At 41.9% G+C, this 22,753-nt stretch overlaps 1 protein-coding gene across 2 annotated transcripts in view; it reads right to left on the minus strand.

Moving 5' to 3' along the window:
* Window positions 1-22,753, minus strand: part of NAPA (NSF attachment protein alpha) — a 177,913-nt gene that overhangs the window by 144,877 nt on the left and 10,283 nt on the right. The gene's annotated exons all lie outside the window — the stretch shown is intronic.

Here is a 22,753-nt window from a genome sequence, read left to right on the forward strand (position 1 = left end):
CAAAAGATTAAATACAAAAAATGTTTTCCTCCAGTGTTATCACCTCCTTTGTTTAAAGGTGTTATTAATGTGAAAGTATTTTTCCATGATGCCATATGGACAAAGCGGCAGAACGGACAAAGTCAGGGGGCTGTGAAGTCTAAAGAGAAAGCCTGGATTCCTAGGAGGTTTCCTTTTCCTCTGTGCCTCTTCGTTCAGCACTAAAGACTCAGGTGTCTGGCTCCACCCTTCTGATGCAGCACTCTATCTTAGAGCGAGCTACTTCTTTCCAAGGCTCTACCTCAATCTCTGATCAGTACCTTCTGGACACAGATGGGCACTGGTAGCGCTCATGCCAGGGGTGGGGGGTGTTCTAACAAAGACATTGGTAATGTACAAAGACTGACAAGGTGATCAGAGGTATAAGGCAAAGTAAGATGTAGTGAAGGAAAATAAAGGGAAGAAAACAAAGAGGCAATAAATGTGACTTTGTTGCACCCTAAATAGGTTTTTCTCACTCCTTAAAGAGTTTACACAAAGATCCCTCTTGACAGTAGAAATGGCACCCAACGTCTCTAGCACCAGGGAGGATGTTTTTGCCTGTTCCTCCAGGGCAAGAAGACATAGAAACTTACAGAAAAAAAAACAATGTTCTCAAATGGGTCAGAAGGCAAAGTTATGTACCAAAAGTAAATTTACACAGATCTAGCACACCTTCCTTAGAGGTGTCACATGTGTACTGTGCATGCTTCTTTGGACATCTGGCCTGATACTTGAAAGGAACCAAATCAGCTGTGTGGTCTCAACGTGTACCACCATATTACTCATACTCATACTCATGCCAGACTCAAGGCCATGTCCTCTACTACTACAAACGGCAGATTACAGTCTCTTACGTCTATGGCTTCACAGACCCTAAAGAAAAAGTTAAAGAGCTTGGATGTTGTTGAAACAGCTCATATGCATTAGCTAGTCTCCTATTCAGGACTATTTATGCACAAACGACAACTGCCAATTACTGTAAGCACCTGTGGATCGTGACTCTCCTGGGAGAACAGCCATCACTCGGATTAAAAATGGCTTGCAAGTGGTTGTTCTAGCTCCTACTTGTCATCTTAAATCTAAATAAATTAAAGTACAATTCTGTCTGATGAAAGATACACAGACCATGTTAGAAGAGTGGAACAAAAAGCCAGTAAGGACCAGATGGTAATTTACAAGTTGTCAATTAAAGGCAAGCACAAATTAACCTACACTAGGTCTATGATACAGTTCTTAAAATAAACTGGCAAGGAGGCTGCTTGGAGGCTATTTCTGCACAAGGGAAGTAGTCTGGTGTGACGTGCTAAACTTGGCTATGCCTATTTCCACATATCCATCCGGTATTCTCTGAAATTTGTGTCCGGCCTGTCCATTCCTGATAAAGTGTACTGGCATGGAATCAATTTCACGCCAAAATTATTTACCAAGTACACACTTTTTGAGACTAAAGTTTTTTGTTTAAACAAAACATGCCTATTAATGTCAGGTCTAACGGTCCCATGCTCACTGTGCCACTGGATTCAAGCTAGCCTGGCTGATGAAGGGTAACGCTCTGATACCAGTCCCATGATGCTTGTTTCCAGGCGAGGGAGGCACAGGCCTGGCAGTTCGGGCTGGACTGTTCCCATGGGGAACAGGGTCCAAACTGATTTGCATACGGCCAGGTCCTAACTGGGGTGGCATGGTGAGCAAAAGAATGATGGATTAAACTCAGATCTGTGACTGGGGGAGAGTGTTTGAAAAGTTTCAGCACTCCTTCCATCATCCTTTTGTGTTGCTCAAGGGAATTGTGCTGGCACATTTGTGTCAAAGGTGGCCACCTCCAGATGTGTATGGCTCAGTAGCACCTTAAAGGATTGCGGGTACACAAACATCCCTCCCTTTAAATATGTTCAACTACACTTATTACTACTGGCTCTTAGGTTGGGATGGGGGTTTAACTGAGAAGCTTTTCTAGCAGTGGCACTGGACACCTGAAGAACAGAATAGGCATTTAAAATGTTTGGTATCTGAGGTATGAAGTGACCTGGAAGGGCCCTGCACCTCATATTCACATTATCGTATGTGTTACTCCAGGCACACAACAGGAATATACAACCTGAACAAAGAAGAAGAAAGTGAGTCATGGCGTAAGTGGGAGGAAGCAATTATACACTGGTATAGTCAGAAGACAATCACATGCCACATATGGAAAACAAAACTCCAAACAACTAATCAAATCTGTCTTTCACAGGTGAAAATTCAAGCAGTCAGCAGTGGGCCTGCTTTTCAGTAATCTGGAAGGACGGGTCCCAAAGTTAGATTTGCATCCAAAGTTAGATATTTAACTTTTTCTCTGTTCTACTCAAGAATGAGGTAAGGACAATTCTGTGGGGGGATACAGAGTGTCTCAGGAAAGGGAATCCAAACCTAATCTTCAACTAATGTATTTCACATTCACGCAGCTGAGTAGAAGAACGAGTTTCAATTACAACTCATTTAACCACTGGCATATTGTATGAAGAAAAACATTCATGTCCAGCATTTGGGGAAAATAACGAGTAATTTATACATAAGTTTAAGTCAAAGATGTGGAGCAATATATATATATATGTAGAATTGAAAATCTCAGATTCTAAAAAATCTACAAGAAAATAAACATGACTAAAACGAGAAGGCTTCCCATCTTATACATTAAAGGACAGTTGGTGTAATCAGTGTGTTATATGAAGTTACTGACATCTAATTAGAAAATATTTCTTGTTTTAACACTGTGTAGGTTAACTAGTGAATAAGAGAGATAGTTAGAAAACATTCCATAAATCTCACATTTTACAGATTTGAGCACAGATGGACTTGTGAAAATACTACATGAATGTTCTAATGTCAGGGACTAATCCAAAAAGAATCTTGAACTTGGTATTAAGGATATTGGTTGGCTCTCCTTAGGACATGCAAGCACTGACCATCACGAAACAGTGATAGTAGGTTATTTCTACCCACCAGTAAAGCGATTAAGGCTTTTATTTCAAACATCAAAACCTATTAGGTGTCTCTTAGAATTCATAAACTTCCTTTTATGGTGATCAGGTCCTCTTTTTACTGACAGCAGCCTGTCACCCTCCTGGTTCCTCTTTCAACCCCTCACTTCTCCATAATGGCTTAAGGCTCCACACAAAAAATGAAAAGGAAGCATTGAAAATGTTGAGTGTAACAATCTTTTGCAGCTTGTTTCTCTTGTTGATTATTCACATACTGCGCAAAAATCACCACCCATTTACTGTTTAGCTAGGCTGATGCCAAATTGTTTTGATCAAAGTTTGTGGGCAGTGGTTTATATATTCCAAGAATGGAAGCAAGGTGACAATACTCAATTGGTTCAAAGAATCTTGTGCAATACCAAAGCAAAGAAAACACAAAGGTATTACTGCCTTTTCAGTAAAAAGCTTCACCAGAAAGAGTGTGCATTTTATGGCAGGTTTCTTCACCGACTCAAAACATTATTGTGCAGATTGAAGAAAAAAACCTATGTCAGGTTTAAAATGGTGAACTTTCAATCATTTTTAGATAACACATTTTAACATTGCACCTTTATAGATTGGCTATCAGTTTTAATAAGTGAACAGTAGAAAGTGGTACCCCAGATAAAATATAAGAAAGAATAATGCCTCAACCCGCCATCTAATTTTTTGCTGAAGTGGGAAGTTCCTGCCTACCTCTAGGGATGGTCCTTGTGAAAGGTATAAGCAAAGTAAAGAAACATTGGCAAAGACGAGTGGTCTGGCATTAGCAAGCTGGTGCATTTCTTAATCCCAAAAATATGCTACAAACCTAATACAAAGAAAAATGAAATATACCATTCCCTGAAATGTGACTGCCTTATGATTACAATTCATTTTCTTAATTTGAAAAGCATTCAATTATGCTGTTGGATTATGCGGATGTTTTAAGTGATTTTTTTTAGGGCCAAACATTTTACTATTATTTGAAAAGGTGACTACAAAAACAAAAATCAGGACCTAACCAAGCACCCCAACCGCAGGCAGCTTTAGCTTCTTGCCAGGCAATTGCTGTTCCGGAAAAAACCCGTCACAGAATACATACATAGAAGGGCTTTTGGTCAGTAGGCTTCATCCATTGGTTTGTTACATTGTCATTCACATTTTGCTTCCGCCCACCACAGTATACAGCATCGGTCAGTAGGTCAGCCTGCCGTATCCACTGGCCCGCTTCATTCCGCATGACTGCACAAAGACTGGCTTAAAGTGCATCAAAAACAGTTTATAACAAACTTTAAGCAGGAGTGCAGACAAAATAAATAGGCAGTATTTAATATTAATTTAAACAATTATTACATTTTAAAATAGCACAAGTGGTTGGGGCCATTATAACTTTTGCCAACCTAACATTCACCTCTACTATGAAACCTGTTGATTCAGACTTGCTTTCATTTTTATTAACTGTTCTTATGCTGGTGCACTACATACAGGTACAAGAGCTCTGAGAAAACACAAGAGTTACTAGTCTAAATCCACAATTACCAAAGATGCTGAAGGGTGAATTCCTTTGTACTTCGTATGGAGTGACTGTATACATAACCAGTGTGATAACTACTTAACGGCTCTCGCACACAACAATTGTCATGCTTTTGATGAAAACTGTTCTACAATTGCGCTCTTCTGAAGCCCTGACGGGAACAAAGCAACAGTCTCTCCAAACCCAGTTGAAGATGCAAGAAATTAACATTCAATGTCATAATAAAGGGAACGCTGGTGACTAAATTCAAGATGTTCACAAAATACTTTAAACTGACTGAGACGTCCTCCAAAGTAATAACAGAATAGGAAGTTGCCTCTACATACAAAGTGTCTGGACACTACAGAAAGGAGGCTTAATGAAGTAAACAAAAGACATAAAACATTTGCTTTTTAAAGGCTATATCTCCATTCCAGCAAAGTTATAGATCTGGAAGAATGCACATAGCAGGACCATATCCATGGCTACTTTATTTCTAAACAAGCCGAAACGGCTGATATGGTAACTTTCCTGCAGAATCCCACCTTTTTTCAGTTGAACCTGCATCTTTTGAATATGTTTAAATTCCAGAGGGTGCATAGGATTCCACGGCATGAACAAATAAACTCTGCCGCTCCTGTCCTATATAAGCCAGTCTGCTGCCTCACCGACATACATGCACCATGCTCCAAACGATGAAGAAAAATTGAGAACCATTCCTGTTTAATGGTCAGGCTATTCATATCTTAGTTGACTAGTCACATAAAACTAACATTAAGAGAGAGACATTTTTAGCACTGGGCACCAGACTGCAGCACAGAGACATTACTTTTGGACTCCTAGACACCTATGTTATCATTATGTCAATGGAAAGACTACTGAGTTCTCCAAATATGACAAACTGGAAGACTATCCAGTGTCTCTTAGCACCTCACTTTTCAAGTGTGGTGCTATGAGAGACCGCTGGCATTGAACCATATAACCAGAATCAAAGACCTTCCATCTAGGAGGGCTTATACCAACTGGATGAAGCTTTAGAATTAGAAAGAGACAAGTCATGGACTTCCTACACATCACCCCCTCCCTTTTTTGATGACCCAAAGACTGATCCCTCTCAGTGCCTGATCCCCCACTCGCCCCTGCCCATACTTCAGGGGACGTGTATCATTCCAACCCACTCTCCATTCCAGCTGTCCTAGAGAAAGGTGGGACTTTTCTCACATACTCACCTTGGAACCCGTGAACCGCCCTAACTGTGAAAGTCTTTCCCGCAGGACTTCATCCACACCCCATGCCCTAACTCCCCTGGGTCTCCTGACGATTTGTACTTCTGGTTATGCTCAATGTTCTACAACATGTCAATGCTATGAGCTCTCAACTTGTAGTAACCTAGCTCCGCTCAATAAAGAAAAGTGAAAAATAAATAAAAATAAAAATTTTAAAAAGAAGAAGAAAGAGGCAAGTATGGCTTCCTCCAAATAATTTCTCTATGGACTGTAGACATATGAACAAGCCTTGACAGGTCTTTCAAAGTCCGATATTTCCCACAGCCCTTCTCTCAAGTTGACCAACCTTTCACTCCCTTCTCATCACTCTTCCATCCTCAAGCCTTTGGGCAGCATGAGAGGAGCCCAGGGAATACAAACACCTGTCCTTTGCTGAATCTGAAAAGGTCCACCAGGATTTGATGGCTCTATAAATAGGGTCTCATAGTCTCCTCACAGTTTCCCGGTTACAAAGTGAACTCAGGAAATTGAAATTATTAAGCAATTATAATTATGGGCCCTATGACAAAACAAAAGTTTATTTAGTCAGATTCAACATGAAATTGGTTCAGAAAGGTGTAAAGTATTTCAGCATCTTGGTCAACTGTGCTTTTGGATCTACTAATTTTCTTTGGCTTTGAGACATTAAGAATTACAAAAAGGCAATTAGTTCAACAATGTGCCCATTTCTTTGAGATGTTGATAGAATGTTTTTGTTTTGCGTGACCTTGCCTGTAAACAGCAATACAATGAAAAGGTTAGTGATCAGAGGTATACGTGCTTGGCAGTCAAGGATGACTATTTTCATGTTACATATGCCTTTTTGTGGAATTATATTTTTGAAGGAAACTAAAATCTTGATGATTTGGCAATAAACTCACAAGGATGGTCATACCTCACATTTAGAAGCAAAAACAATGGTTGTGGATAAGGCCAATGTTACATTCTTTCAATTTTCTTGTGGGTGTAGTTTATTAGGTGACTGCTGGATGGAGTGGAGGTGAGAGTAAAGGGAAAACTAGAACAGTTTCCAAGTTGCATTCCCTGTATAGGTTACCGGACCTCAAAATCTGTCACCATACCAATTCAATTTGCAATCGTGAATTGGGCCACTGCATCTCAAGTATTCAATGATGCTGCTGCATTTCATTTTGAAAGGTTATCTTCAAGGAACCAATTGTTTTCCTTCTCTTTTTTATTTGATGGCTTTGTGTAGCACAGCTGGTATAAGCTATTCAGGACTGTGGGTGAAGAATCCTAAAGGGATCTCATTATGGAACATATGATGCAAAAACAATTAGTTTAAAGAAGCCCTTTGATATCCCATCTGTCTTCGATGGCATTCAACCTGTACCAGATAATCTACCAGTTAAAAGCTACCTAAAGAACAAGCAAGATGAGAGCAGAAAGGTAGGGCACCACCTCCAATTTATTTACCAAGGTGGATTTGGTCTCACTACAGATTGTGAAGGCATCACAATATATACAAACAAGCAGTGGCAAACCCAATAGGTTTCGCCTTTGGAACCCAGCGGCTCATCAATGTGTTATGATGATGCTATACAGCCTGTCCATCTACAAAATGTTGTGGGTGTCAATTTTTTTTAATATGGATCTGTGATGGATCAGTAAATAAAAACAAAATTAAGAAGCAGCACAAAAGCACTTTCTTTGTAATGTGGAGAGGCCAGGCAATTTGTTGCCTGGCCTTCCCATAGATTAATAAATAAATAAATAAACAAATAAAATGTTTTTTTTTTTTAAAAGGGATGGCCTTGGGATGCAATAGAGCAGTAGGAAAAGCAACAGAAGAGCATGAAAGTAATAGGGAGTGTGCAAGGGTGGGATAAAGGAGCACCTAAAGGAGAACAACATGGGGTGGAGAGAAGCAGACAGAGTGAGGGGGAAGAATAGAGCTTGTTTATTGAGCCAGGCAGGGGAGAAGCAAACAAGAAAGCTTGCAACACGATAGAGACAAAAATATGGAGCATTAGGGGCAGGTATTTGGTGAAGGAGAAGCACACGAGAGAGACATCTGGAAAACACATGCGCTTTAATGGACCTAAAACTGTGTGATGTCCCCATTTCCACATAATCAACTGCGTAGATTTGAGGCTTGGTAGTAAAAACAATTTGTTGATACATTTTACCTTGGAGAGAAGCATAAGCATGAGAGAGAGCAACACCAATTGGTGGCCTGGGCAGGAAAAAGCACACAAAGGATACAGCTGGATAACACATGCACTCCAGGTGCGCTTAAGCAACAAGCACTGACACAGCTAATAGGTCATGGCTTTCAATTGCATTACCCGAACATTTGACTTTGCCAAAGGTTTTTGCTGGTGCTGTTCAGCAATATTTGCTTGCTTATGCCGAACAGCATCCGTAAAATACAACAAGCATTGGCAAAATGAACAGATCGGAATTGAATGTCCTAACACACACAACAACAGCACACTGAAGTACAGGTAGATAGACAAGCCCAAACATTCAATAAACGTATGTGACAGATGAGTACTCCACTAGGCTGACTCAAGAAGTGACTGACAGAGTTTCCAACCAATAGCTGAGAGAGGTTGTTGGGTGAAGAATGTCAGTGGCCGAAAGGGGTTGTTGGACTTTTTTGCTTATGTGGGGTCATCCCCAATCTTTGTGCCTCCTGCCTCCTATTTTTTCTGACCTGTTGCTGTTGGCTTTTGAACTCTGAGCACTTTACCACTGCTAACCAGTGCTAAAGCGCATATGCTCTCTGTGTAAGTTGTATGTGATTGGTTTATCCATGACTGGCATATTTGATTTACTAGTAAGTCCCTAGTAAAGTGCACGAGGTGCCAGGGCCTGTAAATCAAATGCTACTAGTGGCCCTGCAGCACTGGTTGTGCCACCCACATAAGTAGCTCTGTAATCATGTTTAAGACCTGCCACTGTAGTGTCTGTGTGTGCAGTTTTAACTGTAAATTCGACTTGGCAAGTGTACCCACTTGCCAAGCCTAAACCTTCCCTTTACTTACATGTAAGGCACCCCTAAGGTAGACCCTAGGTAGCCCCAAGGGTAGGGTGCAGTGTATGGTTAAGGTGGGACATATAGTAATGTGTTTTATATGTCCTGACAGTGAAATAATGCTAAATCCGTTTTTCACTGTTGCAAGGCCGGTCCCTCTCATAGGTTAACATGGGAGCTACCTTTGAATCTGATTAAAGTGTAGATTCCCTTTGGGAGCGGATGGACGTGTGGAGTTTGGGGACTCTGAGCTCACAATTTAAAAATACATCTTTTAGTAAAGTTGATTTTAAGATTGTGTGTTTGAAAATGCCACTTTTAGAAAGTGAGCATTTTCTTGCTTATACCATTTCTGTCACTCTGCCTGTTTGTGGATTCCCTGTCTCGGTCAGTTTGACAGTTGGGCTTGTTGCACCTCACACTAGACAGTGACACAAAGCGAGTTGAGGTGTAGTCTGCATTTCCTGATGAGCCATCTGTGCTAGGAGGGAGGGGAAGGAGTGGTCACTTACACCTGAAAGGGCTGTGCCTGTCCTCACACAATGCCGTCTCCGACCCCCTGGTGAGTGTCTGGGGCCTGGCCTGGGAAAGGCAGGATTTCACATTCAAAAGTGACTTTACTTTGAAGTAGGCCTACTTCAAAGGAGAAACTGGATATAAGAAGGGCAGCCAAAACCAAAGACTTTAGAACACTTCTGGAAACAAGAGGAACCTCAGCCTGGAGAAGAACTGAAGAGAAGTGCTGCCCTGCCTGTGACTGTGCTTTGTGGAGCTATCCTGCAGTTGCTGCTTCTGCCAGAGTAAGAGGGCAAAGACTGGACTTTTGTGCGCCTTCCATCTTGTGAAGAAATCCCAAAGGGCTTGATTTAGAGCTTGCCTCCTGTTGTTTGAAGTCTCAGGGACAGCAAAGACTTCTCTCTGCCAGCACCTGGAGTCTCTCGAGAGACTCCTGCTCTGACAAGTGGTGCCCTATCCAGTCCCTGGGCCCTTGAAAGGAAAGCTGGTGGAAATCCAAGGAAATCGACTTCGGACTGACGCCGCTGCTGAATCTGGTGACGCCGCCTGCAACAGACTCCGTGATCTTCGCTGGAACGCGACGACCTTCGCAGGCCCGACGCCGCTGCAGCCCCGCTGAAGTCCGGGAATCCGTGGAAGTCGCCGCACCACGTCGTGACCGACTCCGCTCAAAGTGCGTGGATTCAACGTTTTGCAGACGCTGCGATCCCCTACTTCGCGCATCAACTTGATTTCACTCTTCACCAAAGGTACTATACTTGGGGGTCTACGCGACTCCGTGTTCGGCGCCGCTGGTGTCGGCTTGTTGGGAACAACTCCGTCACAACGTCGTGTTAACACCTCATTGAAGCATTTTGTGTTTCTAAGCGCTATTTTTGAGTTTAATCTTTAAAAATTCATAACTTGACTTGTGTATGTCGGATTTTTGTTGTTTTGGTCTTGTTTTGTTTATATAAATAGTTCCTATTTTACTAAACTGGTGTTGTGTCATTTTGTAGTGTTTTCATTAAGTTACTGTGTGTGTTGGTACAAATACTTTACACCTAGAACTCTGAAGTTAAGCCTACTGCTCTGCCAAGCTACTAAGGGGGTAAGCAGGGGTTAGCTTAGGATGATTCTCTTTTACCCTGTCTAGAGTGAGGATCCTTGCTTGAACAGGGGGTAACCCGACTGTCAACCAAAGACCTCATTTTAACAGGGGTGCACCCGAAGTCCACTCTTTGTATATCGTTAGCAGTAGGGCTCTATTACAGCTCTGATGTCAAAACCCAAACCTAAGAAAGCACAATGTTTGTTATCATACATGCACACATATGACCATGCAGCGGCCCCAGCATAATGATGTACATGCATCACCAGGCATTTGGCATGTGACACAGATGTGATTTGGTTTTTAATTTACTGTTAAGAAGCCCATCAGTTAATTGTAGCTGCTTGGTCAGGCAGCAGGAAGCTTTACATCACAACTCCACTGCAATAAGTTATTGTAGTAGGGCAGCTACCTCATTTTATTGTTAGAGATAACTATAGAAATCCCAACTTGATGATAATTAGGACATTAGAGACTGGGTTTTACATAGGGATTGCAGGAATAATAATTTGAACAACTGTAATAATAAACTGTTTTAAATAGTGATTCATACTACACTTGCACTAGATAACAGTAGTTAGCATTACCCAATTAATGGTACCCAATGTACAGGCTTCAGATGCATGGACGACTGAGCCTGCATTTATGGGATTACATTCAGGACCTGAAAAACACCCTCATTTTGTCAGAGGTACTCAACCAGCTCATTTAGCCACCCTAGCAGCTTAGAGGGCACCTTTATTTTTTATACAGGCTAGCATTGGAGTTTGTCCAGTTCATATTTTAATTGACGAAAACAGTTAATATGAAAACCACAAAAGGTGGTGGGAGGAATGCTTGCAATTTGTCTATTTACTGGCAATCGCTTGCATCCAACCCATCACTGCGCCACCTCACTTTGAACCAAGCCTTATGCAAATCAGTCTTGACTCTGCTCCTCACGGGAAAGGGGCAGCCAGAAGTGCCAGGACAGGTCTTCCATGAACTGGAACACAAGCAACCCAGGACCAGTTTCACCCTAGTTATGGGCTCATCAGCCGGGTACAGCTTGTTTCTAGTGACACAGTGAAAACATTCTACATGAATTGCATAATAACAAGGTAAACTACATTCTATGACTTAAACAAATGTGTAATGTCACATTATAACTCTGCCTGAGTGCAAAATGTACTCATCGATGACCAGATTCTATCGATGTTGCATAGGGCCATAAAGTTTCAGCTGGCGACTGCTAAAATAAACAATTGGTGTGAAAGTACACCACAAAAACAAAAACATACTTCAGAATTGCATCTTTAGAGTACATCATTAACAAATAATAGGGACGAAAATGGGCTACAGTACAACAACTGTGATTGGTGCTCAAACTGCCAAACAGGAATTTGGAGATACATTAAAAGACACATTCAAAATAAAAAATGGTCAATTATTTTTGCTTAGACAGTCAATATACTTATCAGTGTTTATCAGAGTTTGTAAACTTGTTGACTGTAAAAAGCAAGATGGATTGCACATTCGTTACATGAAATTTGAGAGATTTTCTTTGTACTGACAGAAAAAAATGCATTGCTCACTACAAGTTGCAGCAGTCTAAGCAGCATTTGGACTTGGGGGTTCCTCAAAAAGGCACACTGGATTAATCCATGAGAACTAAAATTACAAAAAGGAAGGTAGCACCTACCTGGTGATGAGCCATAAATCGTACTCCCAGTGTGATCTATAGAACCTTGTGGTAAAACTTTGCCCGGGCGCACAAACACGGCGTGCTGTCTGAATATGTACATTATAACAACACGTTTATCATGCTACTGAGCTACAGCAGTTCATGGAATTAAAAAAAAAAAAAAAAAAGAAAAAACACAGAGGTGCTGCTGTGCTTGGTGTTGGTGGTCATTCGGCCCTGAATGTAATTTCTCCTCTTCATGAAAGGCCCTTGCAGATAGTCACCGCTGCCAACTCTTCACAAATGGCATTGATGGCAGATTTGTGGTAAAACCCTATTTCAAATTAACACGAATTTGCAAGGCCAATGCTCGGGGTGGATTTATAGTTGCAGGGTAGGTAACACTGAGACAATGAATGATGCAAGCCTCATGGATTATGCAAAAGTCGCAGAGCACTTAGGTGGTCTCGAGGACCCCACATCTTGGGGGCGCTAAGCAATATCTGTTTTCTGTTCAATGTAAGAGGGAGGGCTGTTGCACCATACTGAACTCCGCTCAGAGATCTCGCAATACCAGCAGCTAAAACAGAAGAACTTTCAGTAATTAAAAAGAAAAAAAAAAAAAAACACTCTCGAATATGCCCCTGTGCAATTGAGTTTTTTAGCACAAGAAAGCAAATGTTAGTGGATGAAGCAAAACTGGTCAAAAGGGGAACAAAAATCACAAGTTACCGAACTGAAAGCTGCAGCGCTGGCAATGATTCTTACTAAAAGGTCAATTCTTAAATTGTGGCTGCAATGGCTACATATTAGCTGTTCTTTTAGAAGTGGGGTCTGTCAGCTTTAATCGGTCCTTTTTTTCTGCCTCGCATGTTTTGCTGAGGGTTTACACGTCCATAAGGAGTTGGTGTAACGTGTGTAATTTCCTGTAGCATAATTAAGTGAAATTAGTTTAAAAGTACTCAGGATTACGTGAGGAGCAAAACGTAGCATTGAGTAATCTTTTCTTTGCACAAAATGCAACCGCGCATCGCAAATGGACCAAAGGATGCATTAGGCTTTAATAAAATAGCGCTAAATGTAATAGAATACAAACAGCAGCAGCCGGCAGACACTTACGCTCATCAAATTAGTTGTTCCTGTTCTTCTGCCGTAGGATTTGTTTTGCCAAACTACTCATAATTACCTAAATGGGCATAATGCTATCATTTTTTTTGTAATTTCCATCAAAAGAGCAATGTAAAATGACTACGATTAGTCAGCTGCTATTTAAATTTTAACCCAGGTTAAGTGTTCAATTAATTACTTCAATGCTAAAAGCCACATACATGCCTGTTTAGTAAGAAATCAGTGTGATGCTGGAAAGCAAAAGGTGTTCCTGCTACATTTGTGACTAGAGACTGTAAAACATTCTGTGGGACGCTCATAGCTTTTCGCCGGCTGGCAAAGAGCATCCATAAATAATGTAAATGGCGCTGGGTTGAACAGTCCCTCCCTGGGGATTGTCTGCGGAGAGGAACGAGGGAATTACCAGGAGAGATCTAGTAACAGCAAGATGGAGAGCCCACAGAGCAGAAATTCTAAGAAGAAAGAGGGGGTAGAGAGCAAGAAAACGCATGCACTCTTATGGGGTGCCTAACCAAAAAGAAAACACGCATTTGCAATGCACTAGGGTCTCGCATTTGTTCGAGTTACAGCTATTACCAGTTGTAAACTCCCAACCGGATTTTTCTTGCCACGTAAAAAAAAATAAAAAACACACAACAACAGCGCGATCGCGCTTCTACAGTTCATCTTAATGAAACCTATCAGCAAAAGTGCAATTATGTACGTAACCGGCAAAAGTGCAATTAACTGTGTAACAGGGTCGATATTATGCAAAGCGCTCAACTTCTGTCAAGCGAGATCGCATTGTGAAAATAGAGAAAAAGTAGTCCACAAACCAGACAGAAAACAGCGAGCCTCGCATGTTTTCTGTACTTGGTCGCTGCGCTCGAGGAGGGCTAACCACCGGAAAAGGCATGACGTATGCGTGCCTTCCACTAATCAAAGCAAGCAGATTCTAACAGGCAAGCCCACAAACCAATGAAAGACACTGACGTGAGGTGGACGGGGCTCCGAGCCCTTTTCTAATTCCTAAAGCGTCTTGCTAGTGATACGCATGCACATGCGATGCAGGCTTGACCCTAAAAATAGTCACCTAAAAGTGAACTGTGGAAGGACTCAAGTAAGTCAACCAAAAGGATGGTAAAGATGCTACACTGCAGGGGTGACAAACCCAAGATGGACAAGAAAATCCACTGAATATGAGCTATGATAAAGCCAATTACAGTAGGTTGGCTTTAAGCACACTGTAAGATCATGGTAAACTGAAAATAGGTCGTTTTCAACCAGGCTGTTGCGCTGCCTAGTAGGCTCGACCTAAAAGGGCAACTACGTGGCTAAAAGCTCAAAACCTTCGTTTCTCTGCAAACACTGTATGCATTTCAATGGGCACTATTATGGCTATTAGTCAAAAGACAAAGACTGCACAGTAACAATACACTAGGGCTGCAGTCTTTCTTCTGAATGAAGCAAGTGCTCAAAGTCCCTTTCCCTGTGCTTTCTGCCAACAAAGAACCGGTCCCTCCAAACAGTAGGAACTCTATCAAAAAATGACTCAAATAACATCGAAAGAAGAGTCAAACCTGTCCTTGGAAATCACTGATTAGAGACAGGAACAAATACCATGTGTGTCAAAGGTCAGGAACGGGTTTCTAATCAACAGCATCCTTCTGGCCTTCGCTAATTAGAACAGTTTTGCACAACCGTTATTCCTCGGGCTGTGGCTGCGGTACCTTGGAGTATTTTTAGCTTCATGCGTGGTTTGCTTCTTCAGCAATTCGAGCGAGCAGTCCTCGTCGATACTCTAAAGCAATCCATCCTTCTAACAACGGCAGGAACGCAAGTTGATGTATCTACTGCTTGCACATTGGCATTCAGCAGATCACCAATCTGCTTATCCTGGCAAAAATATGAGGCAAAAATACAGAGCCGCTGACCTCCGTGGGAACCTCGCTTGCAGCATTAAAGCCGACTAACACTATAATATGGTTTGACAAGGTTGTTCTTTTCACCTTGCTCCCACATACTGCCTTGTGCTTCTACTAGTAACGTTTTGTATATGTGAGATGTGCAAGAGAAAAGCAGACAAAACGACTGAAATGTGAAGTTTTTTCAGCACTCTCAACTACGTTGAATCACAACGCAAACTTGTGCAGATTTTTGTACAACGCTGAAATGAGGTTACATAATAGGACTAGACAGCAAACCAAACAAGCATTGGAAAAACCAATAGGTCTCGCCTATGCGAGAGCTATCAGCTTTGACAATATGTTTTAGCCATGATGTACACCAGTATGGCAGCTATTCAGCATGGCTAAAAGTTATTGGCGTATAGGAGAGTGTTGTGTAGTGTTGTAAAATAGAGTGTCGTACAGTAAAGTGGGGTGTTATGGAGTGGCCTAGAGAGTCGTGGTGTGAGTAGAGCTGAGTAGCGTGGAGTGCCATGGAAAGCATAGAGTACAGTAGAGTGAAGCAGAGTGGAAAAGAGTGTTGTGGAGTGGCGTAGAGGGTGTCATGTAGAGTGAAGTAGATTGTTGTAGAGTGGAGTGGCATAGAGTGGAGTGTCAGAGAGAAGTGGCAGACAAGCACAGAGTGGAGAAATAGAGTGGAACAGTGTGTTGTATAATTGAGAGGAGTAAAGCGGCTTAGAATGGTACAGAATGAGCTGCATATAGCGTTGTAGAGTAGAATCAAGTCGCAGAGTGGAGGGGCATGGAATGGGGAAGAGTGTCAGGTGGAGTAGAGTTTAATAAAGTAGAGAGTCAAAGTGCAGTGTTGTAGAGTGGAGTAGAGAGGCCTAGAGTGAAGTGGCATAAAGTCCAGTGGTGCAGAGTAGATTGGCATAGAGTGCAGTGGCTTAGAGTACATTGACTTTGAGTAAAGTGGTGTAGATTGTATTGGCATAGAGTGCAGTGGCGTAGGATAGAGTGGCTTAGTGTTCGGTGGAGCAGAGAAGAGCAGAGTGGCGCAGCACAGATTGCATCAGCATAGAGTGGAGTGGCGTAGGGTAGAGTTGTATAGAGTGCAGCAGCATAGAGTAGATTGCTTCAGAGTAGAGTGAAGTGTTGCACGGTCAAGGGGTGTGGTGCAGGATGGAGTGCAAAGGTGTAGAGTGATGCAGAGTGCAGTGTAGATTACAGTGGCATACAGTGTATTGGCGTAGAGATGAGTGGTGCAGACTAGAGAGCAGTGGCATAGAGTGCAGTGGTGCAGAGTAGCGTAGAGTTCAGTGCCGGAGAGTGCAGTCTTCCAGAATAGAGTGTCTTAGAGTGCAGTGGCACAGATTAGAATGTTGCAGAGAAGAGCACTTTAGAGAGCAGTGGTGTACACTACAGTGGAGCAGACTAGAATAGGGTAAAATAGAGTGCAGTGATGTAAAATGAAATGGTGTAGAGTAGAGTGCAGAGGCGTAGAGTTCAATGGTAGACAGCGCAGTCTTGTACAGTAGAGTTCCTTAGAGTCTGCTGCTGTAGAGTCCATTGGCACAGACTGCAGTGGCACAGAAAAAGGTGTTGCAGAGTAGAGTGCTGCAGAGGACAGTATCATACAGTAAATCAGAATGGCACAGAGTGCAGTGATGAACAGCGTAATGGGTTAGAGTGGGGCAGTGTGCAGTGGTGTGGAGAGTTGCAGAGTCGAGTATAGTGGCGTACAGTGCAGTCATGCAGATTAGTTGGCGTAGAGTGCAGTGGCGTACAGGGCACTGGTTTTGAGTAAAGTACTGTAGAGCACATTGGGTAGAGTGCAGTGGTTTAGAGTACAGTGGCATGGAGTAGAGTGGTGTAGAGTGCTGCAGCATACAGAATAGTGGTACAGAGTACATTGTTTTAGAGTAGTTGAAGTGGCGTAGAGTGAAGTTCTGTAGGGTGGAGTGGATTGGTGCATGGTAGAGTGGAAGGTGTGCAGAGTACAGTGGAGAAAAGTGCCATGGTGCACAGTGAAATAGAGTGCATTGGCAGCGAGTAGAGTGGTGCAGAGTAGAGTACAGCAGTCTAGAGTGAAGCGGCACAGAACGCAGTGGTGCACAGTAGATAAGAGTGGCATGGAGTAGAGTGGTGCACTCGCATAGAGTCAGAGTGCAGTGGCGCAAAGTAGAATGGCACAGAGTTCAGTGGAGGAGAGAGCAGCGCTGCAGAAGAGAATGTCAGAGTACAGTGGTGCAGATTAGAGTGACTTAGAGTGCAGTGGCGTAGAGTAAAGTGATGCAGAGTAGAATAGAGTGGGGTAGAATTAGTGGAGTAGAGTGCAATGGCCAAAGTGCAGTGGCGCAGAGTAGTGTATAGTGGCATAAAATGAAGTGGCACAGAGTATATTGGTTTTGAGTAAAGCGGTGTAGAGTGCATTGACAGTGCAGTGTTGTAGAGTGCAGTGTAGATTAGAGTGGAGTGGTGTGGAGTGATGAAGAGTAGAGTGGCATAGAATGTAGTGGCATAGAATGCAGTGTCACAGAGTGGTGTAGACAAAAGTGGTGCAGAGTAGACTGCAGTGGCACAAAGTAGAATGGCAGAGTTCAGTGGCAGAGTACAGTGTTGCAGAGTTGACTGTCGATCAGTGCACTGGCGGAGAGTGCAGTGGAGTAGGGTGTTGGAGAGTACAGTTAAGTGGCATAGAGTGGAATGATGTACGAGGGATGCACCGTAGAGTGCAGTGGTGAAGAGTGCAGTGTAGATTGGAGTGGCATAGAGCGGATAGCAGAGTGCATTTGGCATAGAGTGGAGAGGTACAGAGAGGAGTACAATGGTATAGAGTGCAGTGGCACAGAGTGCAGGGTTGAGAAGTAGAGTGGCAGGGTGGAGTGGCATTGAGTGGAGAGGTGCATAATAGGACAGAGTGAGGTAGAGTGCACTGGCGTAGACTGATGCAGAGTGGAGAGGTGCAGACTGAAGTGGCGTAGAATGGAATGATGACAAGTACAGTGATGCAGTGTGGAGTGGTGTAGTGTGAATGGTGCAGAGGAGAGTGCAGTGGCATGGAATGGAGCTGAGAGAGTGGAGTGGGTTAAAGAGGATTATGCATGGTGTGTAGCGAATTAACATTACAAACAACAGATCTTCAACCGGAATGACCATTACGTTTGCATAAACATACAGTTTTACTGTTTATGATTTGTGGGCATGTCATCACCTAGTGCATTGATATGTTTTGATGGCATTAAAATATGTGTTTCCACTACATTTCAGAATTATCCCTAGTAGCCAGCATGATTGTCACATAAATCCTCTAACTTTTAAGTCAGAGAAGAAAAGTAAACACCAAGTTCCTTTGGAAGACAAAGCCTGACACTTGACCTTGGTCTCAGAATGCACAGCAAATGTGACAAGATAAGAACAAGATTTAAAGGCCTTTTTACAGAAAGGGAACTCTTGGAAGGATACTGTAAAAAGGTTTGGGCAAAGGAAGGGACAAACTCAAGCTGAATGGCCTAAAACAAAGGCAGAAAAAAGAAAGCAAGAAAATGTGATTTACAGACCTAAAAGCCAATGTAAGCAATTGGGGGGAGGGGATGCATTCCCAGGGAAGCTTTCATTACACTATATCCTAATTAACACTGAAGCAACTGACTTGCCACTGATAATACAGAGGACTTACAAGACCAACATATTGTGCCACCATTCAAAGGTTTTTCCTCGCAGTCCCAAATATGTTAATGTATCTACTTTCACTTACAATGTGAAAGACACTGCTATGTGTGGATCACATGTTCGCTCACACGGAGCACTGTGTCGCTTCATCTTTATTGCAACTATTTTTGAGTTTGTGCCTGAATGTTCAGTGTTTGTATATATACTTACTGCAACAAATTCTAAGAGTTACCACTGTTATGTACCGTGCTGAAATGAGGGGAAAATTGCTTCGCAACTTACTGACTTGTTCTGGGAGACTGAACCAAGATGATAATTAATGAAAGCTGCACAAGATAAAGGAGGTACAAACTGAAATAAAAAATAAAAATAAAAACATTAAAAAAACACCTTAAAATCCAAAGTTCCTTTACAACATAGCAGAAGAATGAATTCCAGATAAATAATAACAATGCTGAGGTGTGTCACAACTTGGTGAACTAGGTACATTGTGTATGAATAATAAAGAAAATGCAAAGATTCAGAATTAAAGGAGCTTATAAACTGAAATGAAGATGAGAATGTAATAAGGCCCAGGCAAAATGTTGTTTATGTCAGTGTAATATAGCTTAATTTCTGGCATGTTGTGTTACTACTATTAAGCGAAATGCCCAAGATTACACCACTATGCCACGTCATATTACTGATATTTTGTTAGAGCATAAATATCATCTCAGGAGCCTAAGAACACGAACAAACCAAATGTGTGCACTTTTTGATCATGTCATATGTGATTTTGCACTATATTTTGGAACAATATTTGCGATCGCATGTAAAATGGATGCTAGGAAACATTTCCCACTAAAAAAGAAAAATAGTGCAAAATGCCAGACTAGCATGTGGCGTAATAACACGTAATTTTGTGTAATTTTTGTGGACATTCTGTGTACTTTGTGAAAATGGAATTACATGAATTTCCCCTGAGCCTACTAGTAAACTCGATGAGGGACAGCACTGAGGCCTCTACAAAAAAAGTTTCCTGCTATCATTGTAGGCACTGGTATGCCACCGCTCATGCGGGCCTTTAACAATTAAGTAATAAATTTCATTTCTACTCCAAATTTACGATTAGAAATGCAATTAAAATCATTTACACGCACAGGCCTGTAAAGCCTCTACATGTAAATGTGCTCCCACTGGCTTCTGCGTCTGCATGGGCAATGCCTATTAGCAAAAGGGGATGTTCCCGCTGGTCTAATATGAAAAGGTCTGCTGGAAAGTAAGCAAGAAGACAGGATGTTCTTGTGGCCTAGTCCATCCCTTCTGCCATCAGGTCTCGTTTGTGAATATAACACATATGCTGGTACCATTTCCAGGGAACATTTTTTCAATCAATTAGAACCAAAATGACTGTAACAAATTGCCAAAAAAATGATTAGCACTATCGAAGCCTGAACTTCCGTGGGTCTCCATCGCCAAAACTACAAAGTGAATTAACATGTCCAAAGGTGATCAGATAGCTTAGCAGTCTCTGGAAACATTATTTGAACCTGTGTAAAACAGATATAAATCTTAATATACCACGATGAATGGCATCACTTCATTGTTTTTGCTTGTACCAAATTCAAGCTCTAGACTATTTTTTAATGACTGTTTGCATTTATAGTTGCTCTGTTTTAGAAGGCACCACATAAAATAACTTATTAGTATCTTTAAACGACACTGGGTCTCCATTCAGAAACACTGCCAGTTCAAGTTGCTCACCCACGCCTACAAGGCACTTCACAACCAGGGTCCCATCTACATCAACCACGGGTCTTCACTTCCACCAACCAACCAGGAACCTCTGCTCTGCATCATTTGTGCTCGCCCACACACACACCCGTATCCATAGAAGCAAGACAGGAAGTAGGACTTTCTCTTACCTGGTGGCAAAATCCAGGAAGGACCTCCCCCAGCACAGTTACGTCACTAATGGATTTCTGCAACAAACTGAAAACCTAGCTCTTCAACTGATCCTACTTGCAGAACCCTCACTTACTCAGTGCCTAGATACCATCACGACCGAAAACATTTCAGCTCTACAAATCCATATTACATTATAAGCTTTAGTAGAACACAACACTGATTATAATGCCGGACTATGAAGGTAATACGATCACCTAATTAGTCAGGTGTAAGAACAGGAGCAGTTCTGTATGTCGGAAAGGACTTTGTCAAGGATAAGGAAAGCACGTCCCAGCAGAAGTCGTGAACTATAACATTTTGCACCACCTGGACTTAATCAATTGTACAACAGGAAATGAGGCAGGATTTTTTGTACTGCAGACACATGGCTACAAAGGCAGGAAACAATAGTCACAGGAAATATAATACCAAACCTCTGTCGAAAATACTAAACAAGCACTACCTAAAATTTGAAACTATTACAAACTATTTTGTCGGGTTGCACCTTCTGACCATGCTAAAGAAGGTGTTTTTGCCGTGTCCTATTCTATTTTTCACCTTGGAATGTGCCCACCCATTTTTCAATTAACAAGCTGTTCTTGACAGATACTGGCCAACTTCAACAAATGGTCTCAGATGATAAGAGATTAGAACTGAACTGTCACAAAGCTTAAGGTTTAGGCATAAATCCAACTAAGCACGTGGGAAGGTTTCGTGATGTGTGACAAGTCCAGTTTTGGAACAACAATTAAAGAACTACTGAAAGGTTATAAGTGAAACAAAGATTGTTTCGTGACTTCTTCCAAAAGACTGAGATGTAGTGTTTAGATGAAAAAAAGATCTATGACAGCCCACAAAGTAAGCAGCGTACTGGACTGTTTTACTTCCTATAACATGGAAAGCACTGCCAGAACAAAAATGGAGAGTAAAAGATGCACAGGTCGCAAATATAGGTCATCAGCACCTGCGTACCGAGTGTGGGCTGTACTCTATCCTCGTTTCTTTATATAAAGAAAGACTTTGAGAAGAAAAAAAAGCTTTTGTATATTACCAAAGAAAAAATGAACTACCTAATATATATACAGATGACTAAAAATATATTTTCAGTTTTAAATTTAGGTGCCTGAAAATAGAATCAAGAGGGATGGGAATTACGTTTTTGTTCTATACGGAATGGTTTCGCTCCAAACTTCCAAAAGTAGGGAGTGAAATTCTTCAACTTCAAAACCTTATCCAATGCCACTTCAAAATATCAGCATATTTCAAAACTTCCACTTGAACAAAATATGGCGAATACTACCAAAGAGTCAACAGTTGTTTTACACTAAGTCATGAGGTAATACTGCGGGCAAGGCTTACGAAGACAAACAGACAGAAAAAAAATGTCTACACTATACTAAAGTTTAATTTGCCTCAATACATTCTTTTTTAATTCTTAAGGCAGAAGACAAATCAGTACCAAGAGGTGACTCGCGCAAAAACAGACAGAATACATCTTCCTGTCAGGTACCTGGGGCCCAGCACCATCAAATGACTCAATAGAATATTTGTGGCTCCAGTCACTGTCAACTTTTCCTCTTCAATGTGTCAAGGCATCCCTCTCCATCTCCTAGCTACATGCCTTCATAGCCACGGAAAGCCTATAATCTTAAATTATGATCTTTGTTTCTTGGTCTACTGACAGTCATTGCTTGTACACCTCAAATGTCCCCTGTTCTCTACCACTGTATCTTCACTCTTTCACGGCATCTGCACTGCTTTACTTCTCATTTTGTTTAGCACCCAATTTAACAGAAGCACAAGGATGCAGTAAAGAAGGCCTGCTATATTCTCCCTGTCTTCCTCCCATTTACCTCAAAGCCTTAAGAAGTTGTGCAACACTAGAGATTACATTATCTGCCGTGGCCAGCTCCCATTCCATCCTCCCTCGTACAAACCCCACTGCCTTTACCCCAACCATGCATGAAAGTGGAGCACTTAGGAACATAAGGATTGTGATTTATAGCGCCAAAAAAGGGGCATACTACATCTCCACCCCCCCAGTTCTTCTCCACTTCTGCTGAACCACACATCCCCCCTAAATTCTCTCTC

Source organism: Pleurodeles waltl, chromosome 9, assembly GCF_031143425.1.
Source record: "Pleurodeles waltl isolate 20211129_DDA chromosome 9, aPleWal1.hap1.20221129, whole genome shotgun sequence".
Lineage (NCBI taxonomy): Eukaryota > Metazoa > Chordata > Amphibia > Caudata > Salamandridae > Pleurodeles > Pleurodeles waltl.